The sequence below is a fragment of the Acomys russatus genome, chromosome 1 (assembly GCF_903995435.1).
Source record: "Acomys russatus chromosome 1, mAcoRus1.1, whole genome shotgun sequence".
Taxonomy (NCBI): Eukaryota; Metazoa; Chordata; class Mammalia; order Rodentia; family Muridae; genus Acomys; species Acomys russatus.
This window is the reverse complement of record NC_067137.1, coordinates 133,011-158,679: the sequence shown is the minus strand read 5'-3', so window position 1 is coordinate 158,679 and position 25,669 is coordinate 133,011.

The following is a 25,669-nucleotide window of genomic DNA, read 5'->3' as shown; positions in this document are numbered from 1 at the left end:
ATTCCCTCAGCATAGGAAGATTTATGGAGACCTAAAGACTCAGCTTAAAGTCACATTCCTTTTTTTGTTTGTTTCATTTTATTTTATTAATTTTTTATTAATTTATTCAGATTATAACTCAATTGTTACCCCATCACTTGTATCTTCCTGTTCCTCCCACCCTCACATTTTCACCCTATTTCCCTCCCCAGGTCTATGACCTGGAGGGACCTCCTTCTCATGTATATGGTCGTAGGCTATCAAGTCTCATATTGGTAGCTTGCTTATTCTTTCTTTGAGTGCCCTCAGGCCTCCCCACCCAGAGAAGGTGGTCAACTATGGGGCACCAGAGTTCATGTCAGAGTCAGTCCCCACTCTCAACATAACTTTCGAGAATGTATTGATCATTGGCAAGATCAGAGTAGGGGTTCAATGTTTACTACTTGTATTGTCCTTGATTGGTGTAATAGTTTGAGCAGACACCCATAGGTCCTGATCTACCCATCGTGATGTTCTTCTTGTAGGTTTCTAGGACCCTCTGTGTCTTTTTATTTCCCCATCTCCTATATTTCTCTTACCTAGAGTAACAATGGGATGTCCTCACATCTATCCTAGGTGCCTGATAAGTGAAGACTTTCATAGGAAATCTATTTTGGGCTAGTGCCCACATATAAGTGAAGTTATACCTTGTGAGTCTTTCTGCTTCTGGGTTAACTCATTCAGTATGATCATTTCTAGTTCAATCCATTTTTCCACAAATTTCAGGAATTCCTCATTTTTACTGAGTATTATTCCATAGTGTAAATGTACCACACTTTCTTTATCCATTCTTCAACTGAGGGACATTTAGGCTGTTTCCAGGTTCGGGCTATTATGAATAAGGTTGCTGTGAATATGGTTAACCATATGTCCTTGTTGTGTGGTGGAGCATTTTCTTGGTATATTCCAAGGTGTACAATAGCTGGATCTTGAGGAAACCCTATTCTCAGTTTTCTGAGAAAGCAATTGATATATTTCCAAAGTGGTGGTACAAGTTTGCATTCCCACCAGCAATGAAGGAGTGTTCCTCTTTCTCCACATTCTCACCAGCATGTGCTGTCACTTGAATTTTTTATCTTAGCCATTCTGGTGGGTGTAAGATGGAATCTCAGAGTTGTTTTGATTTGCATTTCTCTGATGGCTAAAGACATTGAGTATTTCTTTAAGTGTTTCTCAGCCATTTGATATTCCTCTGTTGAGAATTCTCTGTTTACATCTGAGTCCCATTTCTCAATTGGGTTATTTGGTTTTGTGGTGTTTAATTTCCTGAGTTCTTTATATATTTTGGATATTAGACCTTTAAAAGACACATTCTTTACAAAATCATTCCTTATACTCTTAGGAGAAAAATAACCATGTGCCTTTCTGTAACAATAACTCTTAGGTTGTATATTTTGGATGAATAGCATCCTACTATGTATATATTGTAATTCACTTTTATGTATCATGTGTTATATTACTGACAGACCTTTTTATGGCTTACCATAGCAAATGGATAAGCATCCATTTTTTTCTTTCTGTCTCTGACTCTCTCTCTCTCTCTGTCTTTGTGCATATAAATGTATGTGTGTTCATGTTTAGGCAGATGCAGATATATAAGTGTGGATACACGCATAATCACATGTCAGAGAACAGCATCATATGTTATTTCAGTAGTACTACTAAGACCTAAGACTTTTACCCATATAAAACAGGTTTGCTCAGTTCCTGGAGCTTACCACTTAGGCTAGGCTGGCTTGCCATCAAGCCCCAGGGATCTGTCTGTCTCCACCTTTCCCGACCTGGGATGAAACCTGCTTTACTACACTGTATTTTGTAGATACTGGGGATCATCTTCAGTTCTTGTACTTATAAGATAAACACTTTATTGACCTAACTATCACCCAAGACCTATGTTGTCACTAGAAAATACAAATCACTCACGAAATAGCTGGTTCACTTCTTGGACTACATTCGATTTCAAAGTCATCTGAACTCCAGGACAGTGGCTAACCTAGATACTTGTAGAAAACTCCATGTTTGCTCATGAACATTTTCTTTTTTCCTTAGGAGAATCATTCCTTGAATGTCCTACATAACTAGCACCATTATCATCTCTTTTGACACAATTTTTCATCTGTTTCATTTTTTTCTGCTGTCCCCCATTACATAAACTGATCTGGTTTACTTATTTTTGTCAGTTCTTATTTTTTGCCACCCTCCAAGCAGTAATCTACATATTAGAGTCATTTTCCACCTCTGCACTATTGTATTTCCATAGCTTAGCTTTCAGCTCATGGCATAAAATTTTGAAGAATCGATCAGTATCTTATTGTCACTGATTTTAATCAACTGATTTGAAGTTCAGTGATGAATAGAACTTGACTAGTTTTTTTTCTTCCTTTTTTTCTCATAGCATTCAGAGCTAAGTACTTTTATCTAGTATATAATCTCCAATTATATTTGGCTTTTATAGCAAAAAAAATAGTTATTAATACTTATTAAAGAATTTAAATGAAGTTTTTCTAACTCATTTAATTAACTCAGGAATGAGGGAATCATTTATTTTTGCTTTGTCCAAAGATAAAAAACTTACAGTACATCTTATATTTCTTTTCTGGCTCCCCATTAAAAAAATCATTACTCATTATGCTCATCTTCCTGATCACCACAGAAATTGCTTAGTCTTTATTAAAGACAGGAAACTGAATTCCATCAGTGTGAGAAAATAGTCCACATTTTAATCACTACTGTTATCTAGACCTTGAGGCTTTATTTGTGAAAACAAAATATTTTTAAATAAATTAAATGAATGATTCTATTAATATCTTTTTAAATTGCAATTCCTAAAAATGCAAGAGTATGCCCATTATTGAACTAATTTCCTAAAAATTTGAAAGCCTGACTAATCTTTTCTATTTAGAACATACTCATAAACCTAAGAAGTATAACCCTTGTTATGTGCATTTCCTTTTCTCATTGAAGATATTCTTCCCACTCACAGAACTTTAAAACTTTATCTAAATACATTACTAGAGGAAGCACAAAAATAGACTCTGGACATATTTCTCTTTAATAAATCCTAAGAAAAGCCATGTTTATCATTATTGAAACTATTTCTTCCAAAATGGTAAATTCTTCTACCTATACATGATGTAGTTGCTAGGCAAAGTTCATTATCCTGGGTAGTATCATTCATATAGATATATAATAAATAGAAAACAGTTGTCTCTAGGAAAGTACTGTGAGTTGGATTCCAAACTTCCACAAAAATGAAGCTATACAAGAGGCACTCAAGTATTTTATATAAGATGATACAGAACTTTCACACAATTTATGCATAACCTGCATATTTTCATTCATTTTTAGATTATTTACATTATGTAATATAATATAAATTCTACATGAAACTTATTAGCCTCTACTGCTTAGACAATAGTGAGAAGAAATTATTCTGTGCACATTTGACACAGACACATGCATGAGTATTTAAGCCTACAGTATTTTGCCCAGAAAAACAGAAACATATATGTTGCTCCCTCTACATGGTCAAGATAATGGGAGATGATGAGAAAAAAGTCATCACAGTGAGAATACATTCATATTGACAATAGACAGATCTTGTCTCCAACCCTTTCTGTACCATCTAACATGTATGTAGTAGCCAGGTGACAAACATCAACTCTTAATCACTTTTTTATGATTTGATTGTGAGATGCAAAGTTTATGCATATAGTTACTAGTGCTTAAACAAAAGAAATTCTGCCTCAATATAATCTAACTGCATTAATCACCATAATCTGTAAAAACACAATAAAGAATGAAAGGTTATAATGGTAAAGCTGAGAGAGACTGAATTCTTGCCAAGATCGTTGTTCTGTTCTATGTGGAAAAAATGCTTCTGACATTGCATTTGTTTTACTGTGTTACATTCATCTTTGTGTGCTTATACTTCATTAAAAAATTCATAATAAACAAGAATATTCATTTGATAATCTATGTAGCTAAGAGAATGAGCAGGGTGGATTAATAGCTACAATCAACTTCCTCTAGTATCTATATTAATTAAAGTGGTGTGCAGGGGTGAGATTCTATCTCACCAAGATAGGTAATATGTTTTCTTTAAGGTTGCCAAATACAAATATTCAAAATGTTATGAATGCAACATTAACATAATTCATGATTTTTTTTGTGGTTCTTCTTGCTGTATATAGTTTATTTTATATATGTGTGACAATATAAGTGTACACATAAAAATAAAATAATTCAAATAATAAAAATAAATAAAAAAGAAAATACTTATATAAAAAAAATCTGTGACACAAAACATCCAAGAAATGAAGGACACTATGAAAAGACTTATTCTCAAAATAATAGGAAAAGATGAATAAGATGCCAGGTTCCAAGGACCAGAAAATATTTTCAAGAAAATCATAGAAGAAAATTATCCCATCATAAAAAGATATCCTTGAAATACAGGAGATCTACAGAAACCAAATACACTAGACAGGAAAAGAAATTCATTCCACCACAAAATAATCAAAACAATAAATATACAGAACAAATAAATGATATTAAAATTAGCAAGAAAAACAGACCAAGTAACATATAAAGGCAGGTCCACCAGAATCACACGTGACTTCTCAACAGAGATCAAGAAAGCAAGAATAGCCTGGGATGACATCAGGCAGACACTAAGAAACCACATATACCAGCCCAGACAACTATATCCAGCAAAACTTTCAACCAGAAGAGATGAAAAAAAGAAGATATTCCATGACAAAACCAAATTCAAACAATAGTATGCAACAATGCAGCTCTACACAAGATACTAGAAGGAAAAATTCCAACCAAATGATGTCAACTACTCCCAAGATAATGCAAGATACAGATAACATCATATCAGTAATACCAAAAGAAAACAGGCACAGTCACACACACACACTCATACCCACAATAAAAGAAAAAAAAACTTGATCATCTATATCTCAACATCAATGGCCTCAACTCCCCAATAAAAAGATACAGACTAACAGAATGGCTGAAGGAACAACATCCAACATTCTTCTGGACTCAAGAAATACAACTCAGCAAAAACAAGAAGCATTACCTGAGAATAAAGTGCTGAAAAAGTTTTCTGAGCAAAGAGAAAAAAGAAGCAAACTGGAGTAGACACGCTAATATCTAATAAAGTAGACTTTCAACTATAATCAATAAAAAATGATGGGGAAGGACATTTCATTCTCATCAAAGGGAAAATCTACCAAGAAAATATTATGATCCTGAATATCTATTTCCTAAATACAAAGGCAACTGCATTCTTTAAAGAAACACTTTTCAAGTTTAAATCAAATATCAGTCCCAACACATTAATAGTGAAATACATCAATAAACTCTTCTCACCAATGGGCAGATCATTGAGGCAGAAATTAAATAGAGAAATAATGAAGATAATAAAGATTATGGATCAAATGAATCTATCAGATATCCACAGAACTTTTTTCTCAAACGTGAAAGATTATAACTTCTTCTCAAACCTCACAGAACCTTCTCCAAAATTGTCTATATACTTGGTCACAAATTAATGCTTAACAGATACAAGAAAATTGAAATAATCCAATGTATCTTATCAAGGCAACATGGATTAAGTTGAACTTCAACAACAATAGAAATAACAAAAATCCTACACACACATGGAAACTGAACAATGTTCTACTCAGTGACAACTTGTTCAGCATTGAAATAAAAAGAAATTAAACATAGCCTAGAATTTAATGAAAATGAAGGCAAAACATATCAAAATGTTTGGAACAAAATTAAACCAGTGCTAGGAGGAAAGTCTATAGCACTAAATGGCGTCAGAAAGACATTGAAGACAGCTCACACAAGAAACTTAACAGAATACCTAAAATCCCTATATAAAAAAGCAGAAACACACACAATAAGAGTAAAAGTCTGAGGATATCAAACTCAGGGATAATATCAAAAAATTAGAAACAAAGAAAACAATTTGAAGAATCAAGAAAATCATGAGCTAGTTCTCTGCAAAAATCAACAAGATAAAAAAAACCCTTAGCCAAACTCACTAAAAGGGAAAGTACTCAAATCAGAAAAATGAAAAATAAGAAGAGAGATAGAATGCTAAATACTGAGGAAATCCAAAGATCCATTAGGTCTTACTTCAAAAGCCTATATACTACAAAATTAGAAAATCTAAACAATATGGAGAATTTTCTTCATAAATTCCACTTACCAAATTTTACTCAAGATCAGGCAAACAGATCAAATAGTCTTCTATCCCCTAAGGAAATAGAAGTGGTCATCAAAAGTCTCCCCTGAAAAAAAGGCCAGGGCCACATGAATTCTATACAGATTTCTAACAGAGCTTCAAAGAACTAATACCAATAATCCTTGAACTTTTCCACAAAATAGATACAGAAGGATTACTACCAAACTCATTCTATGAAGCCACAGTCAACTTAATATGTAAGCCACACAAAGATCCCAAAAAGAAAAAGAATGTTAGGCAAATTTTCTTATGAATATTGATGCAAATATACTCAATAAAATACTATCAAACCAAATCCAATAACATGTCGAAAATATCTTCCACCACAGCCTAGTAGTATTCATGCCAGGCATGCAGGTGGGTTCAACATATAAGTATCCATCAATGTAATCCATCAAAGAAGAAAACTGAAAAAAGCACATAATCTTCACTTTACATGCTGAAAAACCATTTGACAAAATCCAACACTCTTTCATGTTAAAAGTCTTAGAAAGATCATGGATACAAGGCACATACCTAAACGTAGTAAAGGCAATATACAGCAAGCCTGTAGCCAACATCACACTAAATTGAGAGAAAGTTAAATAATTCCACTAAAATCAGGGAAAAGACAAGACTGTCAATTCGCTCTGCATATCTTCAATATAGTACTTGAATTCCTAGGTAGAGCAGAAAGACAGCTAAATGAGATTTAGGGGATATAAATTGGAAAGAAAGAAGTTGATGTGTCACTATTCATGGGTGATATAATACTATACATAACTGACCAAAAAATTCTACCTAGGGACTCTTACAGTTGATAAACACCTTCAACAAAGTGGCTACATAAAAATATCAACTAAAAAAGTCAGTAGCCCTCCTATATATAAATGACAAATTGGCTGAGAATAAATTAAGGAAACTATACACTTCATAATATCCATAGAGAGCATAAAATATCGTTGTGTAACTCTAACCAAGCAAGTGAAGAAGTTCAAGTCTCTGAAGGAAGAAATTGAAGAATATATCAGAAGATGGAAATATCTCCCATGCTAGTGGATCAAGAGAATTAACATAGTAAAAATGAACATCTTACCAAAAGCAAACTACAAATTAAAAAAATTCCCAATCAAAATGCATATACTTTTTTTACAGACCTAGATAGATCGATTCTCAACTTCATATGGAAAGCTAAAAAATCCAGGATAGCTAAAACAATCCTGTACAAAGAATTTCTGGAGGAATTTCTAAGCCTGGTCTGAAGTTGTACTATAGAGCAACAATAATAACAACTGATGTGACTGGTATAAAAATAGGCTGTTCTATCAGCAGAACCAAGTTGAAGACCCAGAAATAAATTTGTACACCTAAGAACACTTGATTTTTGGCAAAGGAGCCAAAACCACACAATATAAAAAAAGATAGCATCTTCAACAAATGGATGTCTACATGTAGAAAAATGTAAATCAATCTATGTTGATTGCTTTGCACAAAACTAAATTCCAAGTGGATTAAAGACCACAAAATAAGATCAGACACAATAACACTGTTATGAGAAAAAGTGGCAAAGATCCTTGAACTCATTGCCACAGGAATCAACTTCCTGAACAGAACACCAATATCTCAGGCTATAAGATCAATAATTAATGAATGGGACCTCATGAAACTGAAAACCTTCTGTAAGGCAAAAGACACTGTCAACAGAATAAATTTACTGCCCACAGATTGGGAGAAGATCTTTACCAATCCTACATCTGACAAAATTCTAATATCTAAAATATATAAGGTACTCAAAACATTAAAAACCAACAAACCAAATAATCTAATTTTTAAAAAAAGGAATACAGAACTAAACAGAAAATTCTCACCAGATGAATGTGGAATGGCAGAGAAACTCTTAAAGAAATGTTCAACATCCTTAGTCATCTGGGAAATGCAAATCAAAATGAATGTTACATTCTACGTTACACCTGTAAGAGTGGCTAAGTTCAAATACTCAAGTGACAGCACATGCTGGTGAGGATGTGAAGAAAGGGTAATATTCCTTCATTGATAGTAGGAGTGCAGACTTACACAGCCACTTTGGAAATCAATCTTATCCTTTGTGAGAAAATTGGGAATACTGCTAGCTCATGACTGAGCTATACCACTCTTGATATATATCCATAAGATGCTCTACCACACAACAATGATATTTACACAATGATGTTCATAGATGCATTATTCTTAATAGCCAGAATCTTGAAACAATCCACATGTCCCTCAATAGAAGAACAAATGAAGAAACTGTTGTACATTTACACAAGGGAATACTATTCCACTATTTAAAAAAAGAAAATCTTGAAATTTTCAGGCAAATGTTTGGAACTAGAAATGATTATTCTGAGTGAGGTAACCCAGTCCCAAAAATACACACATGCTATATACTCACTTATATGTGGATATTGGCCCAAAATAGATCTCATCTAAGAGACTCAATCAAGCATGAATTTACAGCAGATACTGGGATTTGAAGCTGGGCCTCTGACATGCACTGTGGTGCCTGTGATTTGGTCACAGCCACTTGACAAACTGGCCTTGACAGCACATGGAGGAAGAGAATGCAATCTATCCTTATGAGACTTAAGAGGGTCTGGTCACACTGTGGAAAAGGAGGGTCTCCCTATTAGATGTCTAAGGATGGGGAACATGGCAAAAGAGAGAGAGAGAAGATGAAATGAGAAGATAAGAGCGAGGGAATAACATTCAGGATTTAATGTGAGTAAAATAAATGAAATATACATAAGAAGACATGCACAGTAGTTAAATTATGTAGTAGTCATTTAGCAAAATATATAGTCTATTATTTATTTTTATATCAACTTGAAAGTAGGAAGGACATGTCAAGAATATGATAGACAGTAGGCAGAAGAAAGAAAGGAGAAAAGCAATTTAATTCTATTCCAGTTAAACCTATTTTGCTGAAGATGAATTTTTACTCATGATCATAGTCCCTGTACTTCCCAAGTGCTAGAATTAGAAGCATGCTTGGTTTCTGTGATACTGAGGATAAAGCCAAAGGATAATGAGACTAGACAAGTTTTCTATCAGTTGTGCTAAATGTTATGCTATATTTACATCTATGTAATATTTTATTTTGTTTTTTTAAATAAAATTTTTTTATTAATTTATTCTTATTACATCTCAATGGTTATCCCATCCCTTGTATCCTCCCATTTTCCCCTTATTGCCCTCCCCTATGACTGTTCCTGAGGGGGATTTCCTTCCCCTGTATATGCTCATAGGGTATCAAGTCTCTGCTTGGTAACATGCTATCCTTCCTCTGAGTGCCACCAGGTCTCCTCCTCCAGGGGCCATGGTCAAATGTGAGGCACCAGAGTTCTTCTGAAAGTCATACCCCACTCTCCACTCAACTGTGGAGAATGTTCTGTCCATTAGCTAGATCTGGGTAGGGGTTTAAACTTTACCACCTGTTATGTCCTTGGCTGGTGCCTTAGTTTGAGCGGGACATCTGGACCCAAATCTGCCCACCATAATGTTCTACTTGTAGGTTTCTAGGACCCTCTGGATCCTTCTATTTTGCTATTCTCCCATGCTTCTCTCATCTAATATTTTAAATGTAATCACTTTTAGGTATGTTTTTTCCTGCTTTTATACATATAGTAAATACTTTCATCAATGAAAAATTGTGTTTAAAGATAAAATAAATTAATGTGTTTTATTATTTATATAGTTTATTGTAGATTAAAATATCTTTTATATAATTTTTAATGAGTACATAGGTAAATAACACATTGTGCCCTATTATGTATTTATTTGAGTTAGAATTGAATTTTATCTTTTAATATAGTTAAATATTAAAATATATAAGCATTTCATGGTTTATATAACTATTTTTCCCAGAAAACAAAAGGTAGATTTTAGTTTCTCAGTTTCTCACTAAAGGCTGGCACAGGGATATTAAAGAAAACTTCAGGTATTAATCTAGTGACTTCTGTTTGACTTATTCAATGTCAGGGGTTGTGCGGGAAAAACAGCAAAACAGCTCTAATACTCATGGAATGTGGCCCACCAGTTTACATCCCCACAATGTCATAACCTGGAAAATGAAGTGTCCTGAAGACTTCATGTGGTTATGGATTATATCTCTGTTTTTTATCCTTGAAGTCATAAGGGAGCTTCCAGTCCCTTACTGGGCATTATCATTGGCACTCAATAATGTTCAGGCATTTCTTCTCAAGAAGTTTAAAAGAAATTACAGATGTGGTTTTCTAGCAATGACCACTGCCCTAAGAAAGAATTTTGAAAAATAGATTGTTTAGCAAAGATAGGTAAAGATATTTTGATAGTGACTCTGATGTAGAAAAATTGAGTGATAGTTCAGGCAGTAATCTATCTATGTCATTTCTTCATTTTGGAAGCTGCTGGCCTGAAATCCCAGTTCACTCAGGTAATTAAGTTTTATTTGTTCTCAAGTTTCTGATGAAGTTGAAGACCAGATAGTGTAGTCTTATAATTAAGTTTAGTTTGTTAGGGCTTAAGATGTTTTTAGACCTTGAAAGATGTTTTAAATTAACAGAGAAGAGATATGATAGATATTGATTCAGAATTTTATTCTGAATTTTATTCATTCAGAATTTTAGACTTAACGAGATAGGGAAGATGTTTCCTTCAAGTTTGCCAAATATAAATAGCCAAATCACTATGAATATAACATTTATATAATTCCTAATTGTTACATGGTTCTTCCTGCTGTATGTAGTTTTTATTTATGTTTAATAATTTACATTTAATAATATAAATATTTATATTAAAAGAAATATAATTTAAAAACTTAGGGAAAAATAAATTGTATAGCAAAGTTAGATAAAAATTTTTTGCTATTGGTTCTGATGCAGAAAATCTTAAGGAACAATTTGAAGTTAATTACTCTTAATATACAGCTTGGGACTTTTTGAGCTTGGTGAACAAAAACAATAGGGCAGAGTATCGCTGGGTGCTGTGACTCTTTTATGCTTATCTGGTGACTATGATAATGACTAATTTCTATTTCCTGTTTTTACCCCTAAGCTTCCTTATATGATTTAATAAAAATAATAATGAGTAGATGCAAACCTTAAAGATTTAAAATTGAAAAAGCTCATTATGTTTATATAAAAGTTTAGCTTTGTAGTTCTTTTATTATTTTTATAAGATTACATTTTAAAATATTTGATCATATAAGGGTATAGGGGGACATCTTTTTTCTTACATATACTCATTGCAATCATTCATTTAAAGAAAATATAATGTACTACTTAGAAGATTTTGTTGAGATATATTAGCTGTGAGAAAAAGAATAAAGTTGTTGGAACTTGTTCTTTGGAGTTTGCGCCAATCACACAATGTGTGATTTTTTATGTATGTATGAATGAATGTATGTATGTATGTGTATGCCTAAAGTAAGAGAAGTTTGAAAGCAGAAGCTTGTTCGAATCTACTTCCTGGATTCTGTCTTACTTCATCAACAAGTATAAGTGTGTGCGTGTGTGTGTGTGTGTGTGTGTGTGTGTTCCTTTACTCTCTTTTTTTACTTTCTTTATAAGATGCTCTGCCACTAACAGTGGAAAGCCTATACTAGGCCAATAGCTCAAGCCTGTGCTTATCCTAATAGGTGTAACCTACCTGCACATTCCAATAGTCACTTGATATGATATTGTATATTGTAGCTGGATATATATATATATATATATATATATATATATATATATATATATATATATATATATATATATATATATAAAACTTAATCAGATAATCTTTTAGCTTTGTAGAAGAAAATTAGAAAAGTGGTTTCTGATCAGGAAGAAAAAATATAGAAAGTACATGTGAAGAGACTGAAGTAAGGAGAGTGAGACATGGAACAGAAGACATGGAGAGAGTGTGTTACTCATTCTGCTAAGAGGTGAGTATGTGCTTTTTGTCAATTTCTAAGGTAAAATAATTCCAAATATTTAGATTATACAATGCAATGTTTTGATCTTGGAAAGAGTAACTGACTTTCTCATCACTTTATCAAGCTACTTTTTGTAGTGAGAATATTAATAATGTTTTTAGCCACTCTTAAATATGGCAGATTATGTATCTTTTACAAAGAAGTGAATACACTTCTTAAAAGTGGAACATGATCCTGACCTGGGGAAATCATAACAATTCTTGTTTTACTTTATTTAACATAAGCAGATGAAGAATGCTTTTTTTTGGGGTCAGTGAAATTTTGCAGCTCAAATTTACCTTCTTCTATAACACTGTAACCTTTTCCCCTTTGTGGAAAGGTTAAATAGACCTTTCTAGAGTAAGGAAAATTTGGTACTTATTTCTCTTACTCCTCAGGATTTTCCAGCCTTCCCCAGCAGTTTCTGAAACTTTTTGAACATATTTTCCTCTCTTAAATGGTTTTAAATATATTAACTTTGAAAAATGTGCATCTTGGTCTAAAACACATGGGCATATACATGGTGTCATATCGGCAGGCATATTTCAGTACCTTTTTCATTGGCTCATTCTTTGGCTTCCTTATCAGTTCAAGAAAACACACACACACACACACACACACACACACACACACACACACACACCTGTATATTTTTCTTATGGTGCTCTAATCTTTCTGCCCATAGGTAGGCAGGTGCTTAATAAGCTAGAAGAAAGTAGTGCAGGGAGCAGGCTGTAGATTTGGAAGTTCTCACTCAGTGTTTGTTTAGGCTGTTAGCAACATGGCCTTAAGAAAATCAGTAGGTGTTCTTTTACATAATGAATCAGCCTCTTCTTTGTGTCAGAAATGGTGTTAGACCTGGAGGAATGAAAAAAAGTGCAACATTGAAAATCTTCATTGTATATTCCTAACTATTACAGAATGAAACTGTTTAACCAATAATTAAACCATGAAACTCCAATTCTTTACTTTTTATTGGAATATAATCAATGATGTATCCTAATAAAATTTACAGAATTGATAAAATTTCATATTATTACTGTATTTTATATACATGTAGCCTTAAAATGTCAAAGTTTCTTGTTAAAAAATAAAGTTCACACATGAAAGTGACTGAAAGAGATGAACTAGAATCCATATAAAGCATTATATCCACTCAATTTTCTGATATTGGTAAAATTTACAAGGAAAAGTTTTAATCTTATTTAATCTTATTTAATCTTATTTACAATTCTTTTCATTGTTAAGAAATTATATATATATATATATATATAAATTCATTTCTTTCTTTGTGTTTAGCTATTCCACTTATTCTCTGCCTTTCATTGACTTTGTTGCATCAATTATCCTTCCCACCTCAAACATAGCAGTTTCAGGTCTGGTTTGTCTGAATATAAATAATGTACAACACACTTTGAAGTAGGCATTTTAAAATTCCTGTGAATTCTCTCCCTCTCTCTCTCTCTCTCTCTCTCTCTCTCTCTCTCTCTCTCTCTTTCTCTCACTCACTCTTTGTGTGTGTGTGTCTGTCTGTGTGTGTCTCTCTCTCCCTCCTCTCCTTCCTTCTCCTTCTCTCTCCCTTTCCTTCTTCCCTTCTTCCCTTCTCTCCTTCACATGACCATCTCAAGTGTATGTATGTATGTTGGAGTATGGGAGGTCAGAAGTCAGACTTGATGTCATTTATCAAAACACCAGGTATTTGTGTTTCTGAAGAAATGGTCCCTCAAGCATCAGGAATTTCAAAGTATTCAAGTGTAGCTAGCCTTCAAGCCTCAGTGATCTGTATATACCTGTCCAGCTTTGGAATTACAAGTGCATTTATGAACATACCAGACTTTTATAATATATCTTATGAATTTGGCCTAAGGATCATATTCCTATTCTCATGTTTTCTGACAAACACTTTACTGACTGAGCCATTTCCTTAGACCCTCATCAGTTTTTATTTCCCTGTCAAGCATATCACCAGATGAAGAAAGAAAAGAAACTGCAGTCAAATTAGTAAATTAATAATACTTTGTTATTTTTATAAACAGCCAATAAAATGTCTATCTAGAATATAATGGCACAAATTAAGAGACTTAAAATTATTCTTAAAATATTTGCACAACCAAAGACAATTCCAACATTTAACAATTTAACTATTAATTACAAAAAATTTTTTTCAGCATTCTTTTTATAAACTAAGGATGTTCTTTATCCTCTATTTTTAGCATGTTAATTAAGAATTGATGCCATGTTTATTAAGTGTTTTTACTTTATTATATTATGATAAACTATATGGCCTTTTATCGTACACATTTAATAGGTTACACTGACTGTATTTGTAGCTTTTAATCTACCAACTGAAACATAAAATCACAAATATTTTGTCATTATTTCATATGGTGATCAGTTGTGGCCTAGAGTCATGTATCTTACTTAATATCACATAGTTCTTCTAAGCAAGGGAAATAGAACTTGAACTCAGTACTCTAATATCCCTGCCCATACATTTAGTGCTCCCTGTAGTTCTAACATCTCATCACTTATTATTATCCCATCTAGTTTTCCTTGGAGTTGGCTGTTTGGTCTGAAAACCTGTTGAGTCTCTCAGGCCTTTGTGATCCAGTGAGGTTCTGTAGGTATCCTCAAGACAGGTAGTGCATCTTAACTGACGGCTGCATGTACTGTATCTGTAGTGTGAAATTCTATTCAGGATGTTGAGGACAGTCTGGAAGAACATAAACTAGTATGACTAAGATCATAGGGGAGGGGAATAATTGGAAAATGGGGGGGGGAATGGGAGGATACAAGGGATGGGATAAACATTGAGATGTAACAAGAATAAATTAATTAAAAAAAAGAGTCAATACACAAGTCCTTGCATTCAGATTTGACTGTAGTTTGTCATCTTGGACCTGGAATCTTGTAGGCTCTTTTCGTCCATTCCGTGTCACCTGAAGGACAAGTAGAACCGTATATTGTCTTTGGTATCCAGTGATTCAGGAAGAATCTATACTTTGGTTGCTGTAGCAGATCTCCCCTGGAACTATGGTCCTGAATTCAAGTAGCAGAAAATACTGGGTGCTCCTGAACAGAGATGACTGCCACAGAAGCCTGGAGTTTTGTCCCTACATCTCAGGATTTCCTTTATACACAGGATACACAGAGGTCTGTGTTTTGGAGTCAGCTGCCAAGTTACTCACTGCATCAATAGTTTTTTACCTTCTCTCACAGATACAGTACACCCTGTCCACTGCCATCTTAGAAGTCAGGTCCCTCAAAATACTGTTTTGAAGAACATATTTTGCATACTTAAGATATAGTTCTTCTCTTTGGTCTATCCCATTCAGGATGTAGACAGAATCAGCAGAAGAGGTCCATTTGTTACCTGAGCAGTTTTGGGCTTGGATCTCTCTCCATTTACTCCTCATCAAACTGACCCCACATATCTTGGTCAAAGACAGTGATCTCATTGAAGGTAGCTCCAGGCCTGCTAATACCAGAGAAATACAGATAGCTAGAGATAAGTAAAAAACCATAAGAAACAAACCTCAGTCATATGACACCACTGGAAATGTGTGGTCCTACTACAGCAAGCTCTGGATATATTAACACCACCAAAGCAAAAGAAATGGTTCTTAAATCTGAGGTTATGAAAATGATAGAAGCCTTGAAGTACGAACATTAATCTATCAAAAATTATACAGAAAAATATATCGGAATGGATGAATGAATTGAATAAATCTTATAAAGAATTATAGGAAAATACATATCAAATGGGAGAAAGATATGAGAAAAAATGTATAAAATTATTCAAGACTTAAAAATTTAAAATAGAAGCAACAAAAATATCACAATCTGAGGCAATCATGGAGTTTGAAAACCTAGAAAAGAAAATAGGAACTGCAGACATAAGCAACACCATTGGAATACAAGAGATTGAAGAAAGAATCTCAATTGTAGAAGATAAAGTTGCAATAATCCATACATAAGTCAAATAAAATGGTAAAACTAAAAAGTTTCTGAAACAAAACATCTAAGAAATCAAGGATATTATAAAAATATCAAAACTAAGAATAATATGAATACAAGGAGGAGACTCCAAGATCCACCATCCAGAAAATATTTACAACAAAATCATAAAAGAACTCTTCTCCAACCTAAAGAAACAGCTGCCTCTAACTATATAAGAAGCCTCCAGAAATCAAAATAGATGGGAGAGAAAGTAAAATCCTCCTGCCACATAACAATCAAAACATTAAATGTACAGAAGAATAGAAAAATATTAAAAGCTGCAAAGGAAAAGTCAAGTCACATACAAAGAAAAACCTACCAGTACTACACTTGACTTCTCAACAGAGACTATGAAAGCAAGAAGGATATAAATGAATGCCATGCAGAAAATAAGAGACCACAAATCCCAATCCAGACTACCATAGCAAGAAAACTTTAACTCATATTGATGGAGAAAACAAGATATCCCAAAACTCTACAAAGTATAAACAGTACCTATGCACAAATCCAGACTACAGAAGATACTAGTAGGAAAAATCCAAATCAAGGAGGCTAACTACACGCAGGGAAACAGAAGAAATAAATAATGCTACATCCACAAAACCAAAAGAAAGGAAACACACACACACACACACACACACACACACACACACACACACACACCCTATCACCACCAACATCAAAAAGCAGGATTTTAACAACAACTGGTCATTAATATCTCTTAACATCAATGATATCAATGTACCAAAAAAAAGACACAGACTGACAGGATGGATACAAAACCAGGACCTATCATTCTTCTGCATCCAAGAAACACATATCAGCAGTAAAGATAGACATTACCTCAGAGTAAGAGGCTGGAAGACTGTATTCTGAACATAAAAACTGCATTAGCCATTCTGGTATCTAATAAAATAGACTTTAACACAAAATTAATCAAAAAAGAGAGGGAAGGACACTTCATATACATCAAAGGAAAAATACACCAAGATGATGCCGCAATCCTGAACATCTATTCCCCAAATACAAGAGTACATACCACTAAATCTTAAATCACATATCAAACCCCATAAATCAATATCAAAAGACTCAAGCACCCCATTTTCACCAATAGACTGATTATAAAGACAGAAAAAAATTATAGAAATGATGAAACCAATAGACATCATGAACAAAATGGATTTAATAGATATCCTCACAGCATTTCACCCAAATAACAAAAAAAAAATATCTTTTTCTCAGAACATCATGGAATCTTCCACAAAATTCACCATATACTTGGACACTAAGCAAATCTCATCAGATAAAGGAAGATCAAAATAACCCTTTGCATCTCATCAGACCACGATGGATTAAAGCTGGAAATAATATACAACAGAAACAACAGGAAGACTAGAAACTCAAGGAAACTGAACAACTACTTAATGAACTCTCCTCAGGGATGAAATAAAAAAAAAAAAAGAAATTAAAGATTTTCTAGAATTCATGGAAAATGAAGGCACAACATATCCAAACTTGTGGGACACAATGAAAGCAGTGCTAATAGGAAAGTTCATAGCACTAAGCACCTTCATAAATAAATTGGAAGGATCCCATATTAGCAACTTAAACAGAACACATTGTTCTATAACAAAAATAAACAAACAAACTGAAAAGTAGGTGGCAAGAAATCACCAAACTCTGGAAAAAATTAGGAACAAATAAATCATTTCAAAGAATCAAGAATCTAAGAGCTGGTTCTTCCATAGAATCAACAAGATAGACAAACAGCAAGAATAACTAAACATCAGAGAGAATGTTGGCTCCAATTTCTTAATGATTCCACTTTATTAGTAATATATTAAAGGCATGTACCTGCCTTACAACCTAACCACCCTAAGTAGGATGGAAAGAAGATTAAGGGGAACAAGAATGAAACCTTCTGGGTATCAGATTTGTGGGGCAATTACCCCGGTGTAATTCTCAGAATTCTAGCAGATCATCTATCTGAAAGGATAAGCCGCACTGCCCATGGACCAAACTTGGAAGTATCCACTGAGATCACCACAGCAAATTGTAAAACTCTGCTTGCCATGCGCAGGAATCTCTGATTTCCCTCTCTGGTTCCTCAATCATCATCTCCTTCCTCCCCCTCCATGCTCATTCCTCCTCCCAATACAATATTGCAATACAATATCCCAGCCAGAATCGCTGACTTTGTCTGTTGTCTTGGAGTGATCCTTCTTCCCACTGAGTCTATAGAAAGATGTTTATCAGTTAGTAGAGACAAAGTCTCAGTGGGGTCAAGCATCTCAAGTCTGTTTTCACCTTGTGCCCAGACTAAGTCAAGATTATATTCAAGCATCCCAATACTATTTTCACCTTAGGCCCAGACTAAGGCAAGATCACCTTCTCTTCACATATCCCCATTTTCTATTAATAAATAAATAAGTAAATGAATAATAGGTAAAAACAAGAATTATATACATGAATATACATATACAGAATCAACAGATACAAGTCACATGTCCATAATCCAGTCCTTTTATATTTGAAAACCTTGGAGAAGGTATTCCACTATCCTCTCATAGTGAGTCCTTTCCTATTGTCCAAGGTTTTCTAAAATCTCTTATTAAAAGTTTCATTCATCAACTAGTAAATGTGTTTTTAATTCTTAAACTAAAATTTATGGTAACACTGTGGCTATCTAGTCTTTCAACCCATCAGAGAACATATTATCTAATGTGAAGGAAGCACAACCAAGCAACTTCCAAAAGCAAGATGGGACAAAGAGAGTTGACTGTTGGGATAGTCTCAGGTTTTTCTCTATCATTGGGACATCCAGTCTTCATCCTTCTGGCCCAGTATATCTTACAGTCATAATTGTGAAGCAGTAGTTTTGAAGAATTGGTCTAGCTAGTTTCCACTATAGTACATCCAGTTACCCAGTGCTCTGTTATGATCACAGTTTGGGCTGTCAGTCTGCTATCACCAGTAGAGAAAAGAACAGTACTTCGGACCAGTGGTCAGTCTGCCACACTTACTTCTATGCCCATCATCTCTCTTGAAGTAGATTGGAAGTGTCAAGAACAGGTGTGTCTCTTTGTCAGAAATCCTTTTATTATTAATGCCACAGTCTGTAGATCTCCAAAGTGTTTTAAGACCATCTATCTATTTACTATTATGCATATTCATGTTTTTCTATTTATTTATATGTGTTTATTTATACTTTGCTTAACTCATCTATCTATCTTAATGTATCTAGATCAACAAACATTGCTTTTTTTTAGCTATTTACTCTTTGCTTAACATATATATGAGAGACTAGATAAAAGTTATCCTATAATTAGCTAATTTAGTACCTTGGAAGATTTATAGATGACTACCAACTTTTTTCTCCGAACATCCAGAACTCGTTATAATAGTTAGCTTTCATAAGACTAGAACTGTACATCACCTTTTCAAATGAGTTGCACATGTACAATATATTAAGTAAACATTGAACAAAATAATCTTAAATTTCTACATACAGTATACATTTTAACTGTTTATAAACATACAATAAGCACATAAAGCAAAAATTTAATAAAATAGTCTTAAATTTCCATCATTCTATCATACCAATGTAAAATATTTGAGGCTAATAGATTGAATAATCAAGATTAGGATCAAGTCTATACACATATGTTTTTGTAGCTTTGTTCAACCAGAATTAACTCCTTTTCTGCCTCAGCTGTTAGAAACCAGGACTGTTTAATTCTAAATTCCCTTGTAATGTTTGAAACAAGTTACTTAACACATAAGTAGCTAATCCAAATGTAGGCATTAGCAAGTTAATATCTTCCATTTATTTTTGAAAGTCATTAAGAGATTGCAACTGATGTCTACCGATATGGACCTTTTGTGGTCAAATTGTTTATTCAAGTATTTTATAGACAAAAGTAATTGAATCTCCTTTCTGTATTTTTTTATGCAGCAATCCATAACCCCCAGCCTGGTAGAATTCTTTGTGTTTTCTTAAATGTTGTTTCTAAAGTATCAGCATCAGAGTCAGCCAACAAAATATCATCCATTTAATGGTAAGTGACAGATTGAGGTAACTGCCTATGAATTACTTCTAACAATTGTTGCATAAAATATTGCCATAAAGTTGGACTATTCAAAATTTCCTATGGTAGTACCTGTCAATGGTATCTCTTCATTGGACCATTGTGTTAAAATTATGTACGGAGAAAGCAAACCTTCCCCTATCTTTCTCATGCAAAGGTATTATGAAGAAACAGTCTTTTAAATCAATTACTAGTATAGGCCATGACCTAACTAAGAAGGTAAAAGAATTCCAGGCTGTAAAGGACCCATTGGAAAAAATAACAGAAAAAATGTATAATTATTCTATTTATTGCTCTTAATCTATTATCATCCTCCATTCACCCAATTTATTTTACAATAAACACGGAGGAATTCCAAGGGCTGGTAGACTCTTCTATAAGCTGAGCCTAAAGCTGCTCTTGTACTAAATGGTGAAGTGCCTGAAATTTTTATTTTGTTATGGTCTACTGATCTTGCCACACATGTCTGTTTGAAATCCAATTTAGGGGCAAAGCTGTTGGTATATCAGCAGTGGCCCTTTTTGTAAATTTGGAAATCCAATACCTGAGAAGTTCTGTGTTTGGACAATGGACATTGCTTGTGGTTGCTCCTGATTACTCATATTAATATCATCCCCAGAAGCATGTACCATTTCACTCCTACCTTCATCATTGTTTGTTTCTATAATTATAGTAATATTAATCTGAGTACCCCATTGTTATAAGAGATCCCTTCCCCATCGATTTATGGGTATGTCAGCCACATAGGGTTTCAGATTCCCTATCTGTCCTTCTGGTCCCACACACTTAATCCACCATGTGCTTTACTTTATTTGAGATAATTTACCAATTCTTATCATTTCTGTTTAAACCTTTAGGAGTGGCCAATCTGGATTCCAATGCCTGTTGGAGAGAATCATGACATCGGTGCTAATGTCTGCCAGACCTTCTCTTTCACCACCATTCATTTATACCATTAATTTATGCCTCTGTTCATTAGCAATTGTTCACCAGAACACAGTTTTCTAGTTTTCCAGTACTCCCAAGTGCACCTGTTCTTTCTATTAGAGTGGCTCTGCCTTTGATGTAAGGAAAACAGTAACAGCTGAGAAATTCTATGTCCTGCATTAATTGGCATCTCCTGCTTTATCCGTGCCATGATTTTGATTTCCTCTTTACAATCCCCATTCATAATACTTGGATGCAAAATAGGACCTTGAGAAGTCAATCCCCTTCTTCCCAAAATTATTCCCACTGTCCCTGGAAGCAAAGGACAGTAAACATCACTGCTTAGTTTGTAAGATCCAACCTGTGGGGATAGTATAAAAGACATATCTTGTGTTATATCTAAGGCAGTTCTGCCTTTAGTAGCATGCCTTAGGTCACACATACCTAGTCCTCATTTTCCTGCAAGTCCGTTACTTCTGGACTGGCCACAGAAAACCAGCTTGTATTGTTGGCAGAGCTCTGAGCTGAAGGGCTCCTTCTAACATTTACTGTCAGCAATATATTACCTTGCAAATCTTTTTTAGATTGACAATATCTAGACCAAAGCTTTTCTTTTCCATAGCAGCCTAAAATTGTCTGGAAGTCTTGGCACCTTGTTACCATGATGGCCAGAAGCTCTTTGTTCTCTCATATGAGTAATATTTTCTTTGACGTTATTGAACTGGTTATTTTGAGATCTAGAATTTTTACTTCTACAGTTTCTTTGCACATGACCAATTTTACCACAAGTAAATCACTGGGTGTTATGATATCTGAGACCTCTGGCTACAGTTTGCCCGATAATATTGTTTTCATGCTCCTGAGAGTTAATATTAAGTGTCTCTCTTACCCATTGATCTAGTGGAGCTTCTCTTTTTTTTAATGGCCTAATTCTCTTCTTACACTCAGCATTTGTATTCTCATATGCCCTTATCAGTTTCAGTGTCTATTTATTCTCAGAACCTGGTATGACTCTATCTAAAGCTGTACCCAATATCTGCAAAAGTTATGTGAAGGCCTCTCCATACCCTTGAAATACCTTAGTAAATGGAATGGTTGTCTTATCAGGTTCCTCTACCATGTCCCAAGCTCTTAAAGTTTCAACATGACATTGTTCAATTACTCTCTCTTCAGATTGAATTTGTTGTTTTAGCAAGCATATCGCCCTTAACCAAACAATTGATCTTTATCAACATATATTCCCCTTGTTATATTTTGTTCTTCTATTCTCCTGGCTTCACTTCACCACCATGATAACCACTATAATTGTTTCAATACTTGTAATACCACTGAAACCAAACTTTTCCAATCTTGGGGAATAAGTCTATGCTGTATAGCTAAGTTATTTAACATTTCTTTAATGAAAGTCAAATGAATTCCATGCCTGATAACAGATTTATTTAAATGTCTTATATCCATCACATCTATTGGATGCCATGCAATTTCATCACAATCTTAAGCACCATTATTAGCAGGCACGTGTCTCATAGTAACTGGAAAAGCTGATGGTGTCTGTGTGGCTCTGGAGGATTCATCTACTGTAATATTTTTCTCCAAAGCTGTTTTTGGTCATCTATTTTCCTTATTCTCTAGTTTCCATTTTTCTTCACCCCCTTTTACCAAAGATGATTATGTGTTTCCCAGCCCTTAACCTTCTTTCCACACTTTCTCCAGCTGTTCACTCAAGTCTTCACTTCTTTACAAAAGGATAGAATTTACTGACACTTCCATTTTTCCCAATTTATCAGCCGTTTTTCCAATCCTTCTAAGAAGTAAATAAAATAAAAAGACAAAGAAAAACAGAAAATTCCCTTTAAGTATAAATCAGGAAAGAGTTTTGCAACATCAATTGAGAATTTGCTGATACCCTGAAATAGAATATCTATATCCTCAAATTTTGAATCTTCCCTCATATCATTAGCCCCCATATTGAGTGCCACTTGTTTCTGACACCTTAAAGATTATACTTTATTAGTAATATTAAAGGCATGTACCTTCTTCACAACATGATTACCCTAAATAGGAGGAAACGAAGATTAAGAGGAACAAGAATGAAACCTTGGTATCAGTTCTGTGGGGCGTAAGTCTCAGGATTCTAGCAGATCATCTATCTGACTGAAGAAAGCGCATGGTTAGTGGGCTGTGGGCAGGAACCTCTGTTCTCCCACTTTTGTTCTCCAATCTTCATATCTTACCCCCTTTCCTCTTTCCAATCTATAGTTGTTTTTGCAATACCTTGGCTAGAATCACCTGCCCATGTCTTTTGTCTTTGGTTAATATTTCTCCCTCTGAGTCTATACTTAGATGCTTATCAATTTATAGAGACAAAGTTTCAGTGAAGTCAAGCATCCCAAGACTGCTTTCACTTTGTACCCACACTAAGGAAAGATTACATTCTCTTCACAAGAGACACTATGCAAATAAACAACTGGAATAAACACTGGAAATGAAAAAGGAGGCATAACAACAGATATCATGGAAATCCAAAGAATTATTTGGTATTATTTAAAAAGCCTATATGCCATACAAATTAAAAAATATAAGTGAAGTGGACAATTTTTTGATTGATACCAAGTACCCAGGTTGAATCAAGATCAGGCAAACAAATTAAGCAGTCCTATATACCCTAAGGAAATAGAACCAGTCATCAAAATCTCATACCCTCCTCACCCCTCCATAGAAAAAGAAGAAGCACAGGACCAGCTAGTTTTAATGAAGAATTCTAACAGACCTTCTAAGAAGAGTTCATACCAATTCTCCTAAAAATATTCCATAAAATAAAAACAGAAATAACATTACCAAGCTCATTCTATGAGACCATAGACACCTTGCTACATAAAACACACAAAGACTCAACTAATAAAAAAAGCATTGGACAAATTTTTCTAATGAACATTGATGTACAAATCCTCAATAAAATACTTGGAAACTGAACCCAAGAAACCATCCAAAATATCATCCATCTTAACCAAGTAGCCTTCATTCCAGGAATGCAGAGGTGGTTCATTATACAGAACTCCATCAATATAATCCATGCTACAAATAAACTGAAAACAAAACCTCATGATACTATCCTTAGATGCTATAAAAGCATTTGAAAAAATATAGCACCTATTCATGTAATGTATGTAAATATATTTTTATTTTGATTCCAAGTGTGGGATGTGAAACAGACTTGTATGAGTATTTGCAGTGATTTTCTTCTGGAGACAGACTTATTAGACAACAGGTCATGTTTGTCCACTAGAAGAGGAAACCCCTATAGTGGAGGCATGATGATTGCCAACTGATAAACATCCTAGTATGAATTCTGACAGGATACATATATAAATATGTATGTATATGTATATGAACCCGAACAAGAAGTTAAGTTTTTTGGTCTTGACATTCTTCCTATCATTTGGCTGTTCATCACTCCTTTTTGAAATACTTCTAAGAGAACTGTTCAAGCAAAATCAACAAGGTTCTAGCTGCTAATCCAGGTTCTGGCTGCTCCTTCTGCTTCTGGTTGCTGTGCTTGCAGTCACCTTTGCCAATTTGCTGGTTTGTTGTTCAAGGTGTCTGCTGGAATCCTACTGACTATGCCAATGAAATCACTCCAAGGAACTGAGTCGAAAATGTATACTGCTCCTGTTTCCATTAACTTCTTTTCTTTCCTATCTAAGGTAGGTAGGTGTGTTGGAAGGGAGGCATAAGCATTAAAGAACCACAAATAAAATAGGTTTGAAAAAGTCAAAAGCCTAAACATTCATGTTAAATGTCTTGGAGAGATGAAGGATACAAGACATGTATTTAAACATAGTAAAGGCAAAATACAGCAAGCCTATACACCAAATCATATTAATAGAGAGATATTTATACATATTCCACTGAAATCAGGGATAAGATAAGGCTGTCCACTCTTTGTTGATCTTCAATATAGTGTGTGAGGTCCTAGCTAGAGCACTAAGACAAGTAATGGAGACAAAAGAGATACATGTTAGAAAGGAAGATGTCAAACTATCACTATTCTCAGATGATGTGGTAGCATACATAATTGACCCTAAAATTTTTAGCAAGGAATACTTACAGCTGATGACTGCCTTCAGCATGGTGGCCGGATACAAAATCAACTAAAAATATCATTAGCCCTCCTTTATTCAAAAGATAAATAGGCTGAGAAAGAAATTGCAGAAAAAAATACTCTTCATAATAGCCATGAAAACAATAAAGTATCAGAAGTCTAGGGAAGGAGAATAGAGTGAAAGAGGGAGAGTGGGAATGGGAAGATAAATTTGAAAAGATAACATTCATGATGTAATCTAAATAAATTATAATGTAAATAAAAGAAAAAGTAGGGAAAGAGCCTTGAACTCTATAGCCCAGCAGACAACTTCA